Below are 23,757 nucleotides of genomic sequence, written 5' to 3'. Positions count from 1 at the left end.
GCAAAACAAGTTTTTCAGAGTGGAAAATGCTTGCAGGGCTTCTGGGGTCCAGTGGTTAGTATCTGCCCCTTTTTTCGTGAGATTGGTGAGGGGTGAAATAACCGTGGAGTACCCCTTTATGAACCTTCGATAATAATTAGCAAAGCCCAGGAATCTCTGCAGAGATTTTAACCCCACGGGTTGGGGCCACTCTAACACAGCAGAGACCTTGGCAGGGTCCATTGACAGGCCCGAGGTGGAAATGATGTACCCCAAAAAAGCGACGGATGTCACCTCGAATATACATTTCTCCATATTTCGCATATAGCATGTTCTGCCTCAGTTTGTCCAGTACAATTCAGACATGTGTTCTGTGCTCAGAGAGGTTGTTGGAAAAGATAAGTATATCGTCCAGGTATACTAACACGAACCTGCCCAACACCTCTCTGAAGACCTCATTAATCAATTCCTGGAAGACGGCCGGGGCGTTACACAGCCCTAGGAGCATCACCAAGTACTCGTAATGCCCGTCGGGCGTGTTAAAGGCCGTCTTCCATTCATCGCCCTTTCTGATCCTCACCAGGTTGTATGCGCCCCGTAAGTCTAATTTTGAAAAGACTTTAGCGTTGGTAACTTGTGTAAAAAGGTCATCTATCAGGGGCAAGGGGTAGCGATTCTTTATCGTGATTTTATTCAGGCCCCGGTAATCTATGCACGGCCGCAGACCTCCGTCTTTTTAACAAAAAAGAACCCTGCGCCGGCGGGCGACCGGGATGGTCGAATAAACCCCTTGGCTAAATTCTCACGAATATACTCTTGCATGGCCAGTTTCTCTGGCCTGGACAAATTGTAAAGATGACCCCTAGGGGGCGTACAACCAGATTGGAGATCAATGGGGCAATCAAATGGGCGATGTGGCGGTAACTTGTCAGCGGCTTTGGGACAGAACACATCGGCATACTCGGAATACTGTACTGGAACCTCTTCCAACTGAATCCTGGTCTGGGCCAATGTCACCTTCCCTAAGCACTGCTGGCGACAATGATCAGACCAGCTGGTTAACTGACCTGTGGCCCAATCAATCTGGGGGGAATGGAGGTGCAGCCATGGCATACCAAGTATAATGGTGGACGTAGACATGTGTAACACAAAAAACTGTAACCTCTCCCAATGTAAAACCCCTACCGTGATCTCTATCTCTGGAGTCTGGGACAGCGGATGATTCCTCTGCAGAGGAGAATCGTCCACTGCCGTAACCTGGATGTAACTGACCACCTACGAAATTCGGCCGCGTAATCTTCGACTGGACCCTTGCCTTGCCGTAAAAGCTTGAGCTTCCGCTCAGAGGTCGCAGCAAGGTCTGGGTCGTCGTAAATTACTGCCATGGCTTTAAAGAATTCCTCTACCGAGGTCAGAGCTGTGTCTCCAGGGGGCAGGTTATATGCCCAAGTCTGAGAGTCACCGGCCAATAAAGTTTTGATAAACGTGACTCTCTGGGCCTCAGTACCAGAGGATTGGGGTCTCAATTCAAAATAGGATAACACTCTACTCCTAAAATTGCGGAAGTCAGATCTGTGGCCTGAGAACCGTTCAGGAACGGGCATGCATATGTCCAGGCTAGGAGGGGATCGCACCTCATCTACTGACGTCTGGAGGGTTTGTACAAACCCTGACAAAGCTTCAATCAATGCTTTGTGTTCACCCAACACTCGATTGACATTCTCCACGGAAGTGGCAAGTTCCCCCAGAGGACCAGAGCGTGCGTCCATTTTGTTTTTGGTCTGGCGTTCTGTAACGATCGGTGAAGCACAGAGAGGATCTGATTACCGGTGATCTGCAGTATCACTGGGAATACAGATATATACCAGATTATAAGTGATCTGCAGTATCACCGATAATCCAATATACCAGCTAACCTCTGTTCACCTGAGTAGAGTGTAGTGTTTGGTGTAACAGTAACACTTGGAGGACTAGGCCTCAGTGCAGTGAGGAATACTGCACGGATTCCTTCCGAAGACCTGAACCCTCCAAGGCGGGAGGAGTCAGGCTGAGAGTAGGAAGGATAGTCTGCAAGTGACACTCTGGAGGAAGTGTCACTAGCAGGACGGGGAACCGCCTCCAATAGTAAGGTCGGTTCTCGAGGTCGGGCAAGTCAGGTCGTAACCACACAGACAGATAAAGTACAGTATCAGAAGGCAGATGCGGAGTCTAGTAACAGGCAGGGTTCGGCAACAGGGTATCAGAAATATCGAGGTACAAGATCAAGAGGCAGAAGCAGAGTCTAAGGACGAGCCGGGGTTCGGCAACAGGGTATCAGAAATATCGAGGTACAAGATCAGAGTTCAGGAGGATAGTCAGGCAGGCAAAAGGTCATAACAGATAATCACAATCAAACTAGTACTTTAAAGAGTAACTGTCAGGCTGCAGAAGCTAATTTAAACCTCTATTCTCCTGTGTTAAACAGTTTAGAAGGAAGCCCAAAAGCCATTAGGGAAGATAAAAATCTCAGTTACCTTTGATGTGTGCTTATCAGCAAGGCTGTTAAAACCCAAGAGGACGCAAGCCGCATACTATACTGCAAAGCATTCTGGGGCCCTCCCCTCGGCTGCTAATGAGACGTTACAGCAGCTTGTAATCAGTCCAGCGCGTAGCACTGATAAATCTCCGGGCAGAGTACACTGCAGGAGTCAGCTATTGTTCCTAGCCACATGGCTCATTAATATTCACTGCACACTGTGTTGTTCAAGTAGGAGCTTTTCTGTGATCAGGAAGCAGGCAGGACATGACGACACATTTGACAGAAAAACATGGAGCCTGCCATGAGCTGTCAGGAGCATCTATCTCTGCATATACTTTATACAAATTCTGTGAAATCCAAACGTGGACAGTGAAATGCATATGTAATGTAAGTACAGCCAATCTTTAGCTACTGATATATGTGTTTATTTTCTCTGAGACCTTATACCTAACAGCTCCTCTTTAAGCTATCAACAGAATCTAGCTAAGTGTAGGATTACAGCTCCAGCTGGTCCCGGCACACTTAAGGATCTGACTGCAGGTCTGAGTGCTCCCACGTATGTGATCGCAACGCCAGACACCAGAGAAATGACCAGCTAGCAGTATATATACACAGGCATCTTTCCAGCACCTCCCTAAGTGCTGGACCAATGAGGAGTGGAGCCAGAGTCAGCTGGCTGTCATATTTTCCCTGCCTGAGTGCGCGCGCGCGTCACTCTAAACCTGGAGGGACTATGTGTCCCAGCCACACCAGCACCGCTCTGCGGTGCCTCTGCAAGGGGGACCTGCGCGCTAACCGCCGCGTCCAACGCGGCGGTTTTTCCGCGCTCCGCCATGCCTTGCACGGGGACAGCCGCCTCAGACTGAGTGGAGGCGGCTGCCTCCCCGTGCTCTGCCCCGCTGTGCGCGGAAAGAGCCGCCTCCGCCTGGCTCATGGCGGCGGCTCTTCCGCGCATCTTCACAGCACCACTTTGTGAATCGAGCCCAATGTGCTTTGCATAACATTACTAGAGCAGACTTCAGCTCCCTGTGCTAGTTTTCCACTACCTGCAGATTCGTAGAGCATCCCCGCACGCCAGTTGGGAAACGCTGCCCATCTCCTTACATTGCATGCCAGCCAAATCGTACTTCGGTGTGAATATGGACAGCATGGTGCAGTTTTATGCAGCTCACAGCTGAATCACTATAGTCATGGCTTAGCGATTTGGGCTGCGGGTGCTCCGCAGAACGAGAGCTGTGGCTGAATAGGGAATGGCCACAGCTCCCAATGGAAACCAGCCCTAATTGCAACTGGTAGACAGATCAGTCAGAGATGACACTCAAAGTAGGAAGAATAGAGACTAGTTGAATTTGCCAGAATTAGGGATGGTCAATGAGACGAAAAACAAAATTCATGCAAATGTATGAAGCTTTGAATAGAACCAGCAGTAATGTAGCAGTTGCATTTTTCGGTCCATTTCCAATCTACCTATATAAAAATTCCTCCAGCTTTGCATCATTAGCATCTCACTGCGAGCGCTGTAATAACAGCGCAGGAGATGTGGGTGCAGCCGGTGCCACCATAGACAGCGCACTGTGAGTAACTTCAGCGCCGTCAGAAGTCGGAGCTGAAGTTGCTCTTAAAACACTATAATTCGGCCTCCAGCAATAGCTGGAAGCCGAATTATATCATTCCGACTATCCACGTGGAGAGGGAATAGTATTTATGGCGCCGGGAACTTGTGCAGTAGCAGGATAAGCCATATACCGGCAAAGTCTCCCGGCGGCCAATTCATATGTACACAGCTCACTGACCATCCCTCGCTAGGGTCACTGCGGCGGCGATCAGAGTGCACACGCAGCTAGCAAAGTGCTAACTGCGTGTTGCAAAGAAAAAATTATGCTAATCGGCCCAGCAGGGCCTGAGAAATCCTCCTGCGCGACATAGACCGTGCTCAGCACGGGCTTACCGCCAGGGAGGTTAAAGGGGTTCTGTGGAGTGCTGCAAAAACAAACACTGACACTTACCGGGGGCTTCTATCAGCTCCCTGTAGCTGTCATGTCCCACACCGTCCTCCTCCGATCACTCTCTCTCCACCGCCGGTCCAATTATGCGTCTAATGCTACTGCGGCTGTGCATGCTCGCTCCCGTTTGCGTCTTCGGGAGCTTATTGTGCAGTACAAGAAAACTTGGACTGCGTCTGCACACTAAGCTCCCGAAGACGCGAGCGTGCATTATTCATCTTGTTAGGCGAATAATTGATCGGTGCTGGCGGCGGGGAACGGGTGATTGGAGGAGGACAGCGCAGCATATGACAGCTACAGGGGGGTTGATAGAACGCTGCATCCCTGCGGCTGACATCGCCATAAATCACCCCTAATTACCCCCGGCAAGATCCACGACTTTCTTGGAGAAGGCAGAGCTTTCAGCTGCAGCTCTGCCTCCATGCACGTCTATCAGCGCGCATCTCCAACCTCTCCCCTCTCAGTGAAAGAAGACTGAGAGGGGCGGGGGAGAGGCGTCGATCCGCGCTGATAGACGCATGTAGAGGCAGAGCTGCAGATGTTCCCCAGCTAATTTGGGGTGGTTTATGGCATTGCTGCGTTTTAGGAGGGGCAATTAGGTTAAAGAGGTTTTTAAAGTAAAAACCTTGTTTTTAGGAGATTTCAGAGTCTCTTTAAAGAGTTACTTAAGCCTAGATGAAAAAAAAATCAGGTTTTACTCACCTGGTGCTTCTAACAGCCCCCTGCAGCCGTCCCGTGCCCTCGCAGTCACTTGCGGATCTTCTTGTCCCCCGCCGCCAGCTAGTTTCGCTTTCGGTCACCAGGCTCACTGGGCCTGCGCAGGCCTGGCCATGCATCTCCTTCTTTGTGTTCCTGTCCACAATAGCGTCCTGCACAGGATGCTATTGACAGGAACGCAAAGACAACGCAAAACTAGCTGGCGGCGGGAGACAGGAGGATCCGTGAGCGAGTGCGAGGGCATGGGATGGCTGCAGGGGGCTGGTAGAAGCCCCAGGTAAGTAAAACCGATTTTTTTATCTAGGCTTAAGTATCCGTTTAAGCAGGACTGTGAATAAAAGTCTAAACAAAACTTAAAATCTAAAATGCTGTCCACATTGACGAATGTCTTTTTTTTATAGTGTTTTATTTATAAAGCATGATCATATTACACAGGCCTGAACAATAAATAGGGATTTTTCTGCATTTAACTGTGTTGTTAATGACAGTTTGCAGTAGCAGGATAACCCCACCTCATTCCCAGCCTGAGGCAGATACAGAGCCAGCTGCACACACAGCCCCTTCTTCTACATGACATCATTTAAAGGTAACCTGAAGTGAGAGGAAGTTGGAGGCTGCCATCTTCATTCTCTTATAAACAATGCCAGTTGCCTGGCTGTCATCGCACCACATTATACCACGGTAATAAAAAATGCTTTGTGTTTTTTCTTCCTAATGCAGAAGTTTCACTGTAACTGCTCGAACAGGAAATTTAAAGAAGTTTCCCCAGAAACAGCCTAAACACCAGTAAAAGAAAACAACAAAACAAACATAAACCTAAATAGGCACTATAGCCCAATAATAGCAACTAAATCATATGGATTAAAAATAGATCTTCATATAAAAAATATAAGTGAAGACAAGCCCAAGTACAGGATTTCAATAACAGTCCACAATGTAACAGACCCCATTAAAGATTGTAGCTTTATAACCAAGAGGACAAGAGGAGGCCTGACAGATTTTCCATCCTCTCCCAGCTACACAAGAGTAGAACATAAATTGTTCCCTGGAAGGCTCTCCTGTTTTTTTCTTCCCCACTCCCATCAATAGAAATGACCGTCTATGCTAAGCCAAGAGTCATTTGCACATCTTCAACAAAAGTGGAGTGGTCTTTGGTTCCATGTCTTGGTTTGGGCAGCATAGTGGCAATGTGGAAAGCACTCTTGCCTTGCAGCGATGGGTCCCTGGTTTGAACCTCAGGCAAGGCACCGTCTGCATGGAGTTTGTATGTGCTCTTTGTGTCTGCGTGGGTTTCCTCTAGGTGCTCCGGTTTCCTCACACATCCCAAAAACAAACTGAAGTTATTTAGATTCCTCCTAAAGACTAGAATGGACATATGACTTTGGTTGGGATTAGATTGTGAGCTCCTCTAAGGGACAATTCGTGACAAGACTATATACTTTGTAAAGCGCTGCATAAAATGTTCTTGCTATATAAATACTGAATAATAATAATGTCCAACAATCAACTTACGTTTATACTTTCCTTATTGTGGCATTCTGGGCATTAGATGAAATGTATTTGCAGTCTCAAAACCTGCTCATTTCATCTTGAAAGCCTAACCAGAAAAGCAATCCCATCAGTACAGCTCTTCATACAGCTAGAAGTGCCAATTCCAGGATAAAATATTTGGGCTTACAGCTACAGCCAGTTCTGGAAGTTTACACTGGTTACACACTGAGGTGGAAATTTATTGTTAAGTACCATTAAATTAACCACTTTAGTACCAGTGGTCTCTGGCGCCTTAAGGCGCCAGAACCGCTTTGAGTCCTATGGGAGAAAAGCGCTATAGAAATGTTATTGTATTGTATTGTATAAGGCCTAGATCACAAGAAAGATACAGAAAACATCCGGCACTGTAGCAATAGAGACTTCATTTATTCCGGGCTGTGCTCAAACAATGGAATGCATACAGCAAACAGTTCAGTGACAAGAACAATACAGTCCTACCATGGGTGTAGAGTTGGCAGTGGGCGCAGGGTGTAGTAGGGCAGCCTGACGGCCGTTTCGCACGGCGGTGCTTCTTCTAAGGCTTGACCACGCCGGCACACAGTGTAAACCAGGTTTATATTTCCTGGTTGCAGTGGGCGGTAGGCGGATAAAAGTCCGCGTCACGTGTCCCCGCCTACTTGTGCTCAGCTAGGCCTATGGTTCACGCAGACGCAACTAGGGGCGTGAACAGGAGGTCGCATTAGCAGGACGCTCTACGCATCGACTGTGGCCAATGGGATTCCTGGCCGTGCAGAGTCACGCTGTTCGTCCACTGGCTACCGCCGAATGACGTCGGCGTGACGCACAATGTAAACAAAGGCTGGTGTATTCCCCAGCCAACCAGCGTGACATCTGATGCGCTAAGCGTCATGATAGGCTTGCCAAAAGGTAAAGTGATGAAACGTGAATAGTGATAGGTGCCAAGATTAAGTGTTGAATTAAATAGAGAAAAATGAAAGGAAAATAGTAAATAAAGTAAAAGATGCAAGAAAAAGAAGCAAGTCTTGCAACATGGATTGGGAGACGTGTCGTCTTCAGCAAAGCCTCTCCATGGAGCCTGGAGGCCTTGCATCTGACGACACTCGGTGGATCTAGAGAGAGAGGGAAACATATATAAGTATGGCCAAACATCATATGGGTACCACTATTGAAAATCACTTGTTGTTAGATTCATTAGAATGAATTAAGACATATTACATTGCGCTATCAATTTCAAGTGAAATAAACAATCTAGTACCAGGCGCGGAGCTAGGGGGGGTCGGGGTAGGACGGGTGCCCCCGGGCGCTAGGTCCCCAAGGGCGCCCCCAGCTCAGCTGCAGTGTTTTTTTTTTTTTAATATTCAATTATTTTAATCAATACGCGCTGCTATGCAGCACTCACCGCCAGCCGGCCCGGGCCGGAATCCGGATCTCCCCATTCGCAGTCAGAGGGTGACGTCACTGACGTCACACGTCATGGTCGCCCGCCGCACCGCCGCGCAGCGTCCATATAGAAGTGGAACGCTGCGCAGAGCGGCAAGTCAGAAGAAGAGGCGCCGCCAGCCAGCGAGCCAGCCCGGCCCCTGCCCTGAGCCCCAGCCAGCACCATCCCTCTGGAGGCTAAACAGGGCCAGGCAGGCCGCAGACAGCGTGGAGCCCCCAGGTGAGCCAGCCAGCCACCCGGACATTACTTCTGGAGGGGAGAGCGAGCGAGGGAGAGCCCCCTAAGGTGCTCACAGCTCTCCCTACACTGCGCTGCTCCCCTCCTGCTGGGGGGCACACCTGACTACCTATTCTGGGCACATATACCCCCTGGCTACCTATATACTGGGCACATATACCCCCTGGCTACCTATATACTGGGCACATATACCCCCTGGCTACACATATACTGGGCACATATACCCCCTGGCTACATATACTGGGCACATATACCCCCTGACTACATATACTGGGCACATATACCCCCTGACTACATATACTGGGCACATATACCCCCTGACTACATATACTGGGCACATATACCCCCTGACTACATATACTGGGCACATATACCCCTGGTTACATATACTGGGCACATATACCCCTGGCTACCTGTTCTGTGGACATCTCTACCCCTGGCTATCTGTTCTGGGGACATCTATACCGCTGGCCACCTATTCTGGGGACATCTATACCGCTGGCCACATATTCTGGGAACATCTATACCGCTGGCCACATATTCTGGGGACATCTATACCGCTGGCCACCTATTCTGGGGACATCTATACTGCTGGCCACCTATTCTGGGGACACCTATAGACCTGGGGCTACCTATTTTTGGGGAACCACTGCTGTCAGATTGAGTGTATTTTGGGGAACTGCTGCCAGGTGAGAGGTGTCTACCATATTAAGGGTCTGCCTATTGATGTGAAATGCTGTCTATTTATGTGCCTCATGACTGCTGAATTTGTCTTGTTGGGGGCCTCATGGTTACTGAATTTGTCTTGTTGGGGGCCTCATGATTTGTTGGGGGCCACAAGATCGCTGAATTTGTCTTGTTGGGGGCCTCATGGTTGCTGAATTTGTCTTGTTGGGGGCCTCATGATTGCTCAATTTTTCTTGATGGGGGGGGGGGGGGGGGCTCATGATTGCTCAATTTGTCTTGGAACATGCTGGAAGGTACATACTGAGGGAGAGTGGGTGAGCGGGAGCCTGCTAACTTCCTGTACATTTGGCTCCACCCATAACCACGCCCACATTTAATATGTGGACACGCCCCCTTATTTGGCGCGGCGCACCCTTCACCTTAGGGGCGCATTAATAGTCTTTGTCCCCGGGCGCTGAAAGCCCTAGCTACGCCTCTGTCTAGTACTATTCACATCATGAAGTAGCCTAACTTAAAAGCTGCCAGAACCTGTAAATATGACAATTTCCAAGTAAGTATCTCCGTTCGGGAGTTGATTCAAGATGATCCTTTTTCACCTATAGTCCTCATCCAGTTAGGGTTCTAGAAAGCATGCAAGGTCATTGTGGTCATTAAATCCCAGAGGTCCCATTGCTTCACTTCTTATTATGATTAGCGATTCCCTCTGCAGAAGGAGACGTGCCCGGTCCCCACCCCTTGAAGGGACATTAACCTGAGTGAGCCCACAAAATTTAAGGACTGCAGGGTCACTGGCATGCTCGTTGCGTACATGCTCGATTAGCCTTGGGGCACCCTTCCCATTATCAATGGAGCGCCAGTGCTCCTGGATTATTTCTTTTAAAGGACGGGTGGTTTTACCCACATAGAAGCGGCCGCAGGGACACCACAGAGCGTAGACTACATAAGGGGTAATCAGACCCCATTAAAGATTGTAGCTTTATAACCAAGAGGACAAGAGGAGGCCTGACAGATTTTCCGTCCTCTCCCAGCTACACGAGAGTAGAACATAAATTGTTCCCTGGAAGGCTCTCCTGTTTTTTTCTTCCCCACTCCCATCAATAGAAATGACCGTCTATGCTAAGCCAAGAGTCATTTGCACATCTTCAACAAAAGTGGAGTGATCTTTGGTTCCATGTCTTGGTTTGGGCAGCACAGTGGCAATGTGGAAAGCACTCTTGCCTTGCAGCGATGGGTCCCTGGTTTGAACCTCAGGCAAGGCACCGTCTGCATGGAGTTTGTATGTGCTCTTTGTGTCTGCGTGGGTTTCCTCTAGGTGCTCCGGTTTCCTCCCACATCCCAAAAACAAACTGAAGTTATTTAGATTCCTCCTAAAGACTAGAATGGACATATGACTTTGGTTGGGATTAGATTGTGAGCTCCTCTAAGGGACAGTTCGTGACAAGACTACATACTTTGTAAAGCGCTGCATAAAATGTTCTTGCTATATAAATACTGAATAATAATAATGTCCAACAATCAACTTACGTTTATACTTTACTTATTGTGGCATTCTGGGCATTAGATGAAATGTATTTGCAGTCTCAAAACCTGCTCATTTCATCTTGAAAGCCTAACCAGAAAAGCAATCCCTTCAGTACAGCTCTTCATACAGCTAGAAGTGCCAATTCCAGGATAAAATATTTGGGCTTACAGCTACAGCCAGTTCTGGAAGTTTACACTGGTTACACACTGAGGTGGAAATTTATTGTTAAGTACCATTAAATTAACCACTTTAGTACCAGTGGTCTCTGGCTCCTTAAGGCCTAGAGACTGCTGCACCAAAAACCGGGACTCGCCGACGGCACACCGATACCGACGCTAACACCGCTCAACCGTCACCCCAGTCCACTCGCTCTGCTGTCACTATGACGGCAGAGCTCTGTGAGCAGGTCAGGAGCCGACTTCACTGGTTCCTGACCCTGTCATCAAGGTGAGCCGATGTGATTGGCTCACAGTGAACATGGGGTCAGGAGCCAATTAAACTAGCTCCTGACCGGCTCACAGAGCTCTGCCTTCAGAGCGAGTGGGCTGCGAGGGAGATCGGCGGTAGCGCTGAGAGCTCATAGTGGCGGTGAGTGAAACCTACACCCTGGCAGGAATAACAGCTCCCAAACAGTGCATAGATTTCATCTCTTCATAAGAAAGCGGTTTAGTTATAAAACAATTTGTGCAGCACTGATCCATATTTGTAGGGAAAAAAAATGAATACAAGAAGAATTTAATTTTAATTCTGATCTATGTCAAAAGAAATTACAAATTGGTATACCAAAATTACAGCAGTGCTGAACTTCAGTGTGTTGTTGCACAGGCCTGTCTAGACTTTCCAACATTCCCAAAGGTGCTACTGATCTAGCTGCAGTTTGAAACCCATTAACAGATATCAAATGGAGAAAAGTAAATAAACAGTAGATCTACTTCCTTTTCATTGTGCCGGTCAACGAGTCCAAGAGGATCTTAAAGAAGAACTTAAATAACACTAGACAAAAAAAAACACAAAGAACTAAAAAACAACAACATACGTTGTTCCTGCATATGTAAAAAGCCACAAGATGTGCCTGTACTGTACAACTGTAACCTTCTGCAGAAACTGCTTAGAAAAACAGATTAACATGACCATTCTTCCTGTGCTGGTCACTGCGTGTCCACTCTCCACTATCCTTCAATGGTTACTGATGTCCTCCTCTGTTCTCAAACTTCAGCAAATCAATCTAAAGATTATCTCTTCTCTAAAGATACCTAAGTTGAAAAGAAAGTGTCCCCTTTTACTTACCTGGGGCTTCCTCCAGCCCCCCTAGTTTTGTAGGTCCCTCTCTGTCCTCCTGGTCCTCTTCCTTGATCCGCTGCGCAGCCCAGTAAATTTCACACTTCTGCGCATGAGTGGACAGGCAGCATGCCTCCTTGATTGTGATCCCGTAGCTGGGAGCATTCGGTGCATATGCTGGGCCAGTGGCACATGCTTGATCGGGCTCCCATGGCTGGGAGGATTCTACGCATGCGCGGTTACGAGTCTTAATGTACTGCGCATGTGCAGATGCTCCCGGCTACAGGAGTGTGATCAAAGATGTTCCGCTGGACCAGCATAGGCGCAGAATTACCCCCCCTAGGAGAGCTTGATCAAGGATGCGCTACTGCGCCAGCATATGTACAGTAGCCTTAGCCAAGTTGCGCACTTTACCGGGCTGCACAGTGGAACAAGTAAGAGGACCAGGAGGACAGCAAGGGACCTACAAGACTATGGGAGCTGGAAGAAGTCCCAGGTAAGTAAAAGGAACACTTTCTTTTCAACTCAGGTATCCTTTAACAACTTTCACTGCCTCTTATTTGTCTGTGATAAGTTATTTGAACTTACAGAAAGAAGAAAGTGGCAGCAGTCATTTCGCAGGAAAATGGAAAGTGTACTCTCCTGAGCCTCTCGGGAGCGAATGAACACTGCAGTAAGTGACTGCAACAATGCTCTCACCTATTTATGGTTTTCCGCCTTGGCAGCGGCGTAGCAATAGGGGATGCAGAGGCTGTGACTGCACCGGGGCCCCTGGACCAGGGGGGCCCTTGTTCATCCATCTTATTAGCTTTTTCAGTGTTCTCCCCAGAATTTTTTCCATCCGGGTGGCATGAAATAGTAGCCGTGTGGGGCAATATGAGAGAATGCAGGGCTGGTGCTTCTGTGCACAACTCTGCTTACATCATAGGAGGAGGTGAGCCGATGACAGCCGGGTGCTTGCCAAAACTAGCCGGGTGGAGTACCCGGCTAAAAGAGCATTGGGAGAACACTGGCTTATTATTGATGCTGTGATGGTAATAAACACCTCTATATGTGCCCTGAATAGTGGTAATCCTAACCAAACTGTTTCCTTACCCTGATTACACTGAAACTGTCCTTGGTAGGTTTTGGGGCTTCAAACCAATAGAGTGCTTGGGGCCCCATGTGAAACTTGCACTGGGGCCCCAAACTCCTCAGCTACGCAACTGCGCCTTGGTATTCCTTTAATCAATCTATCTCTAGGGTGACAGTTTCAGGAGTGAGCGCTGCACAGACATGCTGTTCCACTATAACTGAACAGAGGGTACCCTTCTCTAGAGAGTAGAGTGAGCAGTAGAAAAGGACACAATGGTCTAATTCATCATTTCACAATTTACAAACAGTGGGCTGCAAAATGACAGCGCCAAGGATTACTGGTACCCTAGCATGTTTAAGAGGTCTCAGAATTACATAGGATGTGGATTTTCTGACAAAAATAAGACACAATAAAACAATAGAGATGAAATTGCCTTAATTTCTAAAGTCCTGAACATTCGTTTAAGGCCCCTCAGCCATCTTCTTGCAGAGTGCTGGTTTCCCACCATCCAGCACTATGAATGACACATATGGCTATTGTTGGTGTTCGAACTCAGCATACTGAATTTGGAACATCCAAATACTCTCGAATAGAACACTTCTGCCCTAGTGGCTGGATAGTGTACTGGTTAAGAGCTCTGCCTCTGACACAGGAGACCTGGGTTTGAATCTCAGCTTTTCCTGTTCAGTAAGCCAGCACCTATTCAGTAAGAAGTCCTTAGGCAAAACTCCCTAACACTGCTACCACCTATAAAGCGCGTCCTGGTGGCTGCAGCTCTGGCGCTTTGAGTACACCAGGAGAAAAGCGCGGTATAAATGTTCTGTGTATTGTCTTGTCAATGCAAAGAAGTGGACAGAATCAGGGAAGTTAACATAGCTTGTGTTTCACGTGACTTCTAAAGCTGGAAGGAGAAAGCACCAGTCACATGAAGCGCGTTGTGAAGCACAAGTAAGTGAAACTCCCCCTGACCCTGTCCACTTTTCGTACTGAAATGGCACCAAGATGTGGTGTTCGGAAATATTCAGGTGTTCCAAATTCAATATGCCAAATTCAAAAACCAACACTTTCAACTAAATCAGAGTTCCCCAACCCTGTCCTCAAGCACCACCAACAGTACATGTTTTGCAGAAAACCACAAACATGCACAGGTGAGGCAATTAGTGTCTCAGCAGAGCTGATTAACTACCTCTGTGGATTTCCACAAAACATGCACTGTTGGTGGGCCTTGAGGACAGGGTTGGCAGAACGCTGCACTAAATAACACAGATAGTACCATAAATATACAGGTCATAGACACTCACCTTCAGCGGTGGATACAAAATTATCTGGAACATTAAAGCACAGGGACAGCTTCCATTTATTCATGCTACCGACAGCTAAGGAGAGCTCACAAAGCTTTGGTAGTCTAAACAGGATGTACTGGAGAGCCCTCTCTGGTATATTGCCTTCCTTTGAATGAAGAGATAGAGAGTACAAAGTTCTGCAACAAGACTATGCTAGTTAACGGGAGGACACCTGAGAAAGTCACCAGACATAAAGACAAATGGGTCAGTTGTTGGAAAAGTGCGATCTCTGAAAAGATATCTTGGTCCGTCACACTGGAACAGTCTGTCAAATGCAGTTGCTGCAGGTTCACCAGTGGTCTTAATCCTTGGAGGATTTCTCCTTTTAGGCAAGAGTCCATGGTGACGCTGGTCAAGTCCGGCAAGGAGCTCGTCATTTTCTTGAACTGTTTCAATGTTACACGGGTCACCTCTACAGATGAGATTTTCCGGCTCTGAAGAGTGTCCCAGAAGCGAGCATTAAAACCACCTATACTCTTGAAGATTATGGTGCTGTGTTTCCACAGGGATGGGTGGTCCACCTGCATCCGTAAATATGTGCACGTGGCCCGAACATTTGCCTTTTCCGTCGGGGAAAGGTATGCAAATATGTGAAGGAGGACTTCCTGTGGCAGCTGGAGCCACTGTATTTCTGGCATCGCAACACAACGTGGAATGTTCTCAATTTATACCTGATCCACAAAAACAAGAGTTAAAAAGAAAGCCAGAGAAAGATCATCTTTAGGACTAGCGCATGTGAAATGTTGACTTTGGTTTGCATCCAGTTTAAGTGAAAAGTTAACATAGAAACTTGCAGGGTAATATAATACAGACTTAACCCTCCCCTGTGCCCTGCACACGCCTTCCCCTAAGACCAGCACCAAGCCACAGCCTTCCCCTATGCTCAACGCCAAGTCACAGCCTTCCCCTATAGCCAGCGCCAAATCAGAGTCTTCTCTTATACTAGGCCTGAAAGATAAATCGAATTTAAACCGAAATCGCAATCACCAAGATCACAATTTGCGAATCGTCAAAGTGGTAATTATCACGATCACGTCATTTCCACATGGGGAAGTGTGAAGAAGCAGCTTCAATTTTCCCCAAAGTCCCAGTGTGTGCGGCCCGCAGCATTGGACATACCTTTCGCACGAGTCCAACACTGTCCGGCCTCCATCGCCATCTGCTGACTCTTGTGCTTGGCAAAACTTCCGAGTTCCTGTATGTCACATGACATACAGGAAGTATTCTGTGCATTAGAGCCTGCAGGAGGCGAAGTGGATAGACAGGCATCGCCGGACTCTTGCTGGAAGCTATGTCCAGCACTGCTGCAGCTTAGGGGACAGTCGAGGAGGCACAGAGAGACACAGAGTGGGCACAGAGACACAAAGGGTACAAGAGAGAGACTCAGAGGAAGCATAAAGAGGCAAAGGGGGCACAAAGAGAGTCAGGGGGACAGAGGAGAAATGAGCAGGCACAGAGGGGGAACAAAGCTTGATTTGAAGGAAATCGTGAATCGAAATCTCAATTTCTTCACCTGCATTTACAGTGGTTACCTTAGCGGTGACCCGTGTTTGTGAGTATAATTGTCTCACTTTTTCATTATACCTACTTACCCTCCGCATACTACACTATATTGGGCTCTTGGTGTCTCCTTTGTTTTTCCTAAAATCGTTCAGACCTACCCTATACCCAGCACCAAGCCACAGCCTTCCCCTATGACCAGCACCAAGCTACAGCTCTCCCCATCCCCAGGGCCAAACCACAGTCTTCCCCTATACCCAGCACCAAGCTAAAGTCTTCCCCTATGCCCAGAGTCAAGCCACAGTGTTCTCCAATGACCAGCGCCAAGCTACAGCCTACCCCTATGCCTAGCGCCAAGCTACAGCTTTGCCCTATCCCCAGTGCCAACCTCAAGCCTTCCCCTATTCCCAGTGCAAAGTCACAGCCTTCCCCTATGCCCGGCGCCGAGCCACAGCCTTCCCCGTGCCTAGTGCCAAACCACAGCCATCTGCTATGACCAATGCCAAGCCACTTCTGTCCACTATGTCCAACACCAAGCCACAGCCATCGGCTATGCCCAACGCCAAGACACAGCCTTCCCCTGTGCCCAGTCACAGCCTACCCCTGTCCCCAGTGCCAAGCCACAGTCTTCCCCTATGCCCAGTGCATGGCTACAGCCTTCCCCTATCCCCAGTGCAAGGCTACAGCCTTCCCCTGTCCCCAGTGCCAAGCCACAGTCTTCCCCTATGCCCAGCGCAAGGCTACAGCCTTCCCCTATCCCCAGTGTAAGGCTACAGCCTTCCCCTGTCCCCAGTGCAAAGCCACAGTCTTCCCCTATGCCCAGCGCCAAGCCCCAGTCTTCCCCTATGCCCAGCGCCAAGCCACAGTCTTCCCCTATGCCCAGCGCCAAGCCCCAGTCTTCCCCTATGCCCAGCGCCAAGCCACAGTCTTCCCCTATGCCCAGCGCCAAGCCACAGTCTTCCCCTATGCCCAGCGCCAAGCCACAGTCTTCCCCTATGCCCAGCGCCAAGCCACAGTCTTCCCCTATGCCCAGCGCCAAGCCACAGTCTTCCCTTATCCCCAGCTCCAAGCCATAGCCTTCCCCTATGCTCAGGACCAAGCTACAGCCTTCCCCTGTGCCCAGTCACAGCCGAGCATAAATTGTAACCCTTTCCCTATGCCTTATACCAACTTTAACCCTTCCACTATCCCCAGTGCCAACTGTAACACTGAAACTGATCCACTGTGCCCAACAAAAATAAATCCTTACATCTAAAGATTCTGTTGCAGGAAAACAGGAGGACTTACAACTGAACACTGCATTCTAGGAAGTCAGATGTCTGAGTGCAATAGTTCCAGAGATGAGAGAGACGGAAAGATAGACAGACGCACTCGAAGGAAAGTTCACATATAGGATAGTTACAGCTGTCATTCCAGTAAGCCTTTAATAAGCTTTTACTGGAAGGAACACATGCTCCGCTTCATGTATAACTGCTACAAAGATCAAAACAAAAGGAGAAGTTGCATGTCTTAACATGATGTTTACAATATACAATGAGCAAACATGAAGTGTGTTTCATCTCAAGAAAGGTATTAGAACTGCACTGAACATGCTTCATGGTCTTATTCAATAAGCAACGGAAATAAAGAAAAAAAAAACCTGAATTACAATGGCTCCTTTGTGTCAGGAGAGAATTTCACCCATTCTGCATCTGCAGGCAAAATGCTGGAGTGACACACCTTAAACACCAGACAAAAAGTCAGGGTACAGCTAGTAAAACATCTAAACAAATATATAATTTCATTACTAGGCTAGCATAAGACGCACAATATTTCATTAAAAGGAGTACTGTACTTTTAAAATGTACCGCGAGCGACATGTGACATAATGAGATAACCGTGCATGCACAGTACAAAACATCTTAATAACCAGGCTGTTTTACTTGCTTTATTTTGCTGCCTGAAATAGTTTATTTCTAGGCATGGAAGTGACAGCTTCTGTCTTGTCATACCTTGTCAGGAATATAGTAAACATAACTGATAAGCAAATTACAGCCATACAAGTTTTCCTGGCAGAATACAACTTCTGAGGGCAGGAGAGAGATAGAAAAAGGTCAATAGTTCATGTATTTTAAGTCTGGGACACTTAAAAAAAGCGGTCACTGATAAGAGACAGTAAAACATTCAACCTACTTTGTAATTGTTTAAAAATAAAAGAAAACCATGGGATACTTTTTTTAAAAAAAGGCATTTTAGGAGTAGGATAAATATAATTGTTGATCTCATCCGTGTATTTTCACCTCAAGTTCACTTTAATACCTCTTCATAGCTTTAAAAAGAACCCGAGGTGAGAGACCCATGGAAGCTGCCATATTTCCTTTTAAACAATACCAGTTGCCTGGCAGTGCTGCTCTTCCTGGTCAGTAGCAGCTAAATCACACACCTGAAACAAGCATGCAGCTAATCTTGTTAGATTTGTCAAAGACATCTGATCTGCATGCTTGTTCAGGGTCTATGGCTTAACATTTTAGGGGCAGAGGATCAGCAGGACAGCCAGGCAATGTGCATCATTTAAAAGGAAATAAACATGTCATCCTCCATATCCCTCTCACCTCAGGTTCCCTTTAAAGTGTTAGGCAGGGTTCACACTGGCTGTAAAAACCTTCCTCTTATTGGAATGGATCAGCAGACATGCAAATAGATTCTATACAAAGCAATAGGTCTGTTCACATAGGTCTGTTTGTTCCTTTCCGATAAGCTGAACTCAAGGTTCTGCAAGAGACGATAATTCAAGATGGATGCCGATGGACTCAGTGGAAGCTTATGAGAACTTGCTTGTCTTGTGTCACCTCAGGTCCACCAGCCGCGCTCACTACACTGCAGGGGAGAAGCAGCGGTATACAAATCTGAGGCCTGGCAGAAGTATGGGGCTCCCCAGGAAGGATACTCATTGGTTCACTGAGTGGTGGACCAATAAGAATACTCCTTGATGGAGGGAGGATTCCTATTGGTTTGTTGCAATCCAATAGGAAGCGCCATATGCATCTGGTGGGGCTTTGATCTGTATACCGAATCTGCTTCTCTGCAATTCCGGCAGTGGATCAAGCTGTGGGGGATCCAGCGGCAGGTGAACTGGATGGATGGCCGCAGAAGCAGACTGAATGCAGAATGGAAGGCAATGTGAAGGAACAGAACACAGCATATCCCGAGCAGGTCCACTGTTAACGTGCCACTGTACATCCAGCACAGTGTGAATCCAGCCTTAGTGTACTAATGTGCTGCAAATTACCAAACAAAAGTGCTACATGTTGGGGTCTCTGGTTACCCATTTTAAAATACAAGCGTGTTCCTGCTACTATTTATACTACAAAATTGCTGGAAATCCTCAACTGTGCTAAGAAACCTTTCTTCCAATATGCTACACATGTACTGTCTGTTATTTTCAGTCCAAACTACAACATACAATATACCACAGTCAAAACTGAAACAGATTACACAAAATGTGATTTGTAGGTTATGTTTTATTCCACTATAGTCCTTGAAGAGGAACTGAAGTGAAAATAACAATTAATAAAACTGCTTTTTTTTTTTTACATTATTCACTTATTAGTCAGCGTTTGTCCATTGTAAAATCTTTCCTATCTCAAATTAACATTCTGAAATGTATCACTGGTGGAGACATCTTTAGCTCTGCCAGGTGATTGTGCGGAATGTTCTATGCACAGACTTAGATACCGGTTGCTTGGCAGTTGGAAAAAGCCATTATTTCCCACAATGCAACGAGGTTCACAGACAGCAAACTGTCAGGACCATGGTCATGGCATCACACTGTGGGAGGGGTTTCACCACAATATCAGTCATACAGACCCCCCTGATGATCTAAAGATTTCTTTAAAGGAAAGGGGGTATCAGCTACTGATTGGAATAAAGTTCAATCCTTGGTTAAAGTTCCAACCACTTAAGGACCGTCTAACGCCCATAGGCGGCGGCGGGTTTAAGTGGTTACTACATGGAAACGGCCGCTCGTACGAGCGGCCTTTCCATGTCAGTTCATGGAGACTGTCTCCGTGAACAGTGTGCGAGCCGCCGATCGCGGCTCGCACGCCTAATGTAAACACATCATACGGCGCTGCTGCGCAGCAGCGCCGTAAGGCAGATCGGCGATCCCCGGCCTCTGATTGGCCGGGGATCGCCGTCATTTGATAGGCTGAAGCCTATCCCACAATGCGCAGGACGGATATCCGTCCTGCGCCGCTGAATGAGGGAGAGGGAGGTAAGGGGATGAAGGGAGCACGGAAAACGCTGCGGAGGGGGCTTTGAAGAGCCCCCCCCCCCCGCTCGGCCACACGGAGCGGCGGCGATCAGACCCCCCCAGCAGGTCATCCCCCTAGTGGGGAAAAAAGGGGGGGAAGTCTGATCGCCCTGCCATAAACACGATCTGCGCTGCGGGCTGGAGAGCCCACGCAGCGCAGATCTGCAATAACAGCCCCGGTCCTTAAGTGGGGAACATAAACTGAGAGGGATATGGACATTTCCTTTTAAACAAAGCCAATTGCTTGGCAGCCCTGCTGATCTCTTTGGCTGCAGTAGTGACAGAATCATAGACCTGAAAAAACATGCAGCTAATCCAGTCTGACTTCAGTCAGAGCACCTGATCTGCATGCTTGTTCAGGGGCTGTGGCTGAAGGTATTAGATTGTATTAATTTAAAAGGAAAAATCCATCTTCTTCTCAGTTTAGGTTCCCTTTAAAGAGACACTGAAGCGATAATAAAAAAAAATTAAAAGATAGAATGAATTGGTTGTGTAGTACGGATAATTACTAGAACATTGGTAGCAAAAAAAATTCTCATAGTTTTATTTACAGTTTTACAGCTTTTTTTTTATAACACTGCATCATTCTTTAATACTTGCAATTTACACACTACTCAGCATTCTAAGGGCTTGATTCACAAAGCGGTGCTAACCTACTTAGCACGTCTAAAGTCTTTAGATGCGCTAACCAGGGTGTTAAGTAGGTTAGCACCGGATTTCTCAATCAGATCGCGCGCTAACTTTGCGCGCGCAAAGTTTTACGCACGCAAAGTTTCACGCGCACTAAGTCCCATAGGCTTTAATGGGTACTTCGCGCGGAGCGCCCTGTGCTCTGTGCAGTACGCGCGTAAAATTTTATGCGCATAAAGTTTTGCGCGCGTAAAGTTTTATGCGCGAAAAGCTTGTTTAGACGTGCTAAGGGGGTTTTCACAGGCGTGCTAACAGTTAGCACCGCTTTGTGAATCAAGCCCTAAATGTTTTTACAGAACAGGCAGTGAACTTTTGACCTGTCCTGAACTGTTCTCTGCAAAAGAAAAAACAATACAGTTGAGATAAAAACCATCAGAAGTCAGAGCTCTCTGCGACTTTGAAAGTCCTAGAGATCAATGGCTATTTGCATAGATGACAACTGGAGTTTCTTAACTCTTCCTGTACTGGAAACAAATATTAGACTTATGTCTCTGCTCCTAATGATTTATTTCTTAGCTGTACTACACAACCAATTCGTTATATCAATTTTTTTTCGTTTCAGTGTCTCTTTAAAGCGACTCTGAAGCGAACAAAAATTGCTGTTTTTACTTTCTAGTTCGCTTCAGTAGTCTCATTAGATGTAAACCGCTGCATCCCCGGCACAAAACGAGGGCTTTAGACCCCCCAAATCCCTGGGCTAACATCCACAACCATCTTGGTCGTGGATTGTGCTGCCCTGAGAGGCAGAGCTGTCAGCTGCAGCTCTGCCTCTCCTGATGTCAATCGCCGTGCGGATCTCCGCCTCTCCCCGCTCCTCTCTGTGAAGGAAAAGTGAGAGGGGCAGGGAGAGGCGGCGATCCACAGCTATTGCCATCAGTAGAGGCAGAGCTGCAGCTGAAAGCTCTGCCTCTTTCAGGAAGCGCCGGCCGAATCCCCCCAGATCCACCCCCCCCCCCCCCCCCCCCCCCGGGATTTGGGGGGTCAAAAGCCCTCGTTTTGCAGCGGGGATGCAGCGGTTTACATCTAATGAGAGTAGTGAAGCGAACTAGAAGGTAAAAATAGTAATTTTTGTTCGCTTCAGTCTCTCTTTAAAGGACAACTGTAGTGAGAAGAATATGGTGGCTGCCATATTGTTTTACCTTTTAAACAATACCAGTTGCCTGGCAGCTCAGCTGATCTACAATTTGGGTGAAATAGTGTCTGAACAACACCAGAAACAAGCATGCAGCTAATCTTGTCAGATGTAACAATAATGTTAGAAACATCTGACCTGCTGCATGCTTGTTCAGGGTCTATGGCTAAAAGTATTAGAGGCAGAGTTCAGCAAGCTTGGTGTACAGAGGCGCCAGAGTAGAATAAAAACGTTTAAAAAACGTCTAAAAGAGGAGGATGTTCAGGTGGACTTACTTCCCTCAAAAATATAAAACTCAATTGAGTCACAATATATCAATACAAAAAAATGTTTTATTCAACTCCACTTAGTGCAACGCGTTTCGCGGGTGTGGTCTCGCTTCATCAGGCAAACAGGAGTATAACTCAATGTGTCTAAATGCAGAAGTGAGCGCCTCTCGACGTCTTGCCTCTCGATGTCTTGTCTCTTGATGTCTTGTCTCTCGATGTCTTGTCTTGCGATGTCTTGCCCCCGATGTCTTGTCTCTCGATGTCTTGTCTTGCGATGTCTTGCCTCGCGATATCTTGTCTTACCTCGCGATGTCTTGCCTCTCGATGTCTTGCCTCGGGATGTCTTGCCTCTCGATGTCTTGAACGCGATGTCTTGCCTCGCAATGTCTTCCCTCGCGATGTCTTGCCTCTCGATGTCTTGCCTCACGATGTCTTGCCTCTCGATGTCTTGTCTTGCCTCTCGATGTCTTGTCTCTCGATGTCTTGTCTTGCCTCTCGATGTATTGCCTCTCTATGTCTTGTCTTGCCTCGCGATGTCTTGCCTTGCGATGTCTTGCCTCGCGATGTCTTGCCTCGCGATGTCTTGCCTCTCGATGTCTTGTCTTGCCTCTCGATGTCTTGCCTCTCGATGTCTTGTCTTGCCTCTCGATGTCTTGCCTCTCGATGTCTTGTCTTGCTTCTCGATGTCTTGTCTCGCGATGTCTTGCCTCTCGATGTCTTGTCTTGCTTCTCGATGTCTTGCCTCTCGATGTCTTGCCTTGCGATGTCTTGCCTCTCTATGTATTGCCTCTCGACGTCTTGCCTCTCGACGTCTTGCCTCTCGATGTCTTGTCTCTCGATGTCTTGTCTTGCGATGTCTTGCCTCTCGAAGTCTTGTCTCTCGATGTCTTGTCTCTCGATGTCTTCTCTTGCGATGTCTTGCCTCTCGATGTCTTGTCTCTCTATGTTTTGTCTTGCGACGTCTTGCCTCTCGATGTCTTGCCTCTCGATGTTTTGTTTCTCGATGTCTTGCCTCTCGACGTCTTGCCTCTCGATGTCTTGCCTCGCGATGTCTTGCCTCTTGAAGTCTTGCCTCTCGATGTCTTGCCTCTCGATGTCTTGTCTTGCATCTCGATGTCTTGCCTCTCAATGTCTTGTCTTGCCTCTCGATGTCTTGCCTCTCGATGTCTTGTCTTGCCTCTCGATGTCTTGCCCCTCGAAGTCTTGCTTCTCGATGTCTTGTCTTGCGATGTCTTGCCTTTTGATGTCTTAACTCTCGATGTCTTGTCTCTCGATGTCTTGTCTCTCGATGTCTTGTCTTGTGATGTCTTGCCTCTCTATGTCTTGTCTCTCTATGTCTTGTCTTGCGATGTCTTGCCTCTCGATGTCTTGCTTCTCGATGTCTTGCCTCTCGCTGTCTTACCTCTCGATTTCTTGTCTCTTGATGTCTTGTCTCTCGATGTCTTGTCTTGCGATGTCTTGCCTCTCGATGACTTGTCTTGCGATGTCTTGCCTCTCGATGTCTTGCCTCTCGATGTCTTGTCTTGCCTCTCGATGTCTTGTCTTGCGATGTGTTGCCTCTCG

General features: G+C 47.6%; 1 pseudogene; it reads right to left on the bottom strand.

The window, feature by feature from the left end:
• The window catches only part of LOC137533603 (uncharacterized), a 47,206-nt pseudogene that overhangs the window by 16,810 nt on the left and 6,639 nt on the right, over window positions 1-23,757 (bottom strand).

Source organism: Hyperolius riggenbachi, chromosome 9 (assembly GCF_040937935.1).
Source record: "Hyperolius riggenbachi isolate aHypRig1 chromosome 9, aHypRig1.pri, whole genome shotgun sequence".
Lineage (NCBI taxonomy): Eukaryota > Metazoa > Chordata > Amphibia > Anura > Hyperoliidae > Hyperolius > Hyperolius riggenbachi.
This window is presented reverse-complemented; position numbering and strand designations above follow the sequence as displayed.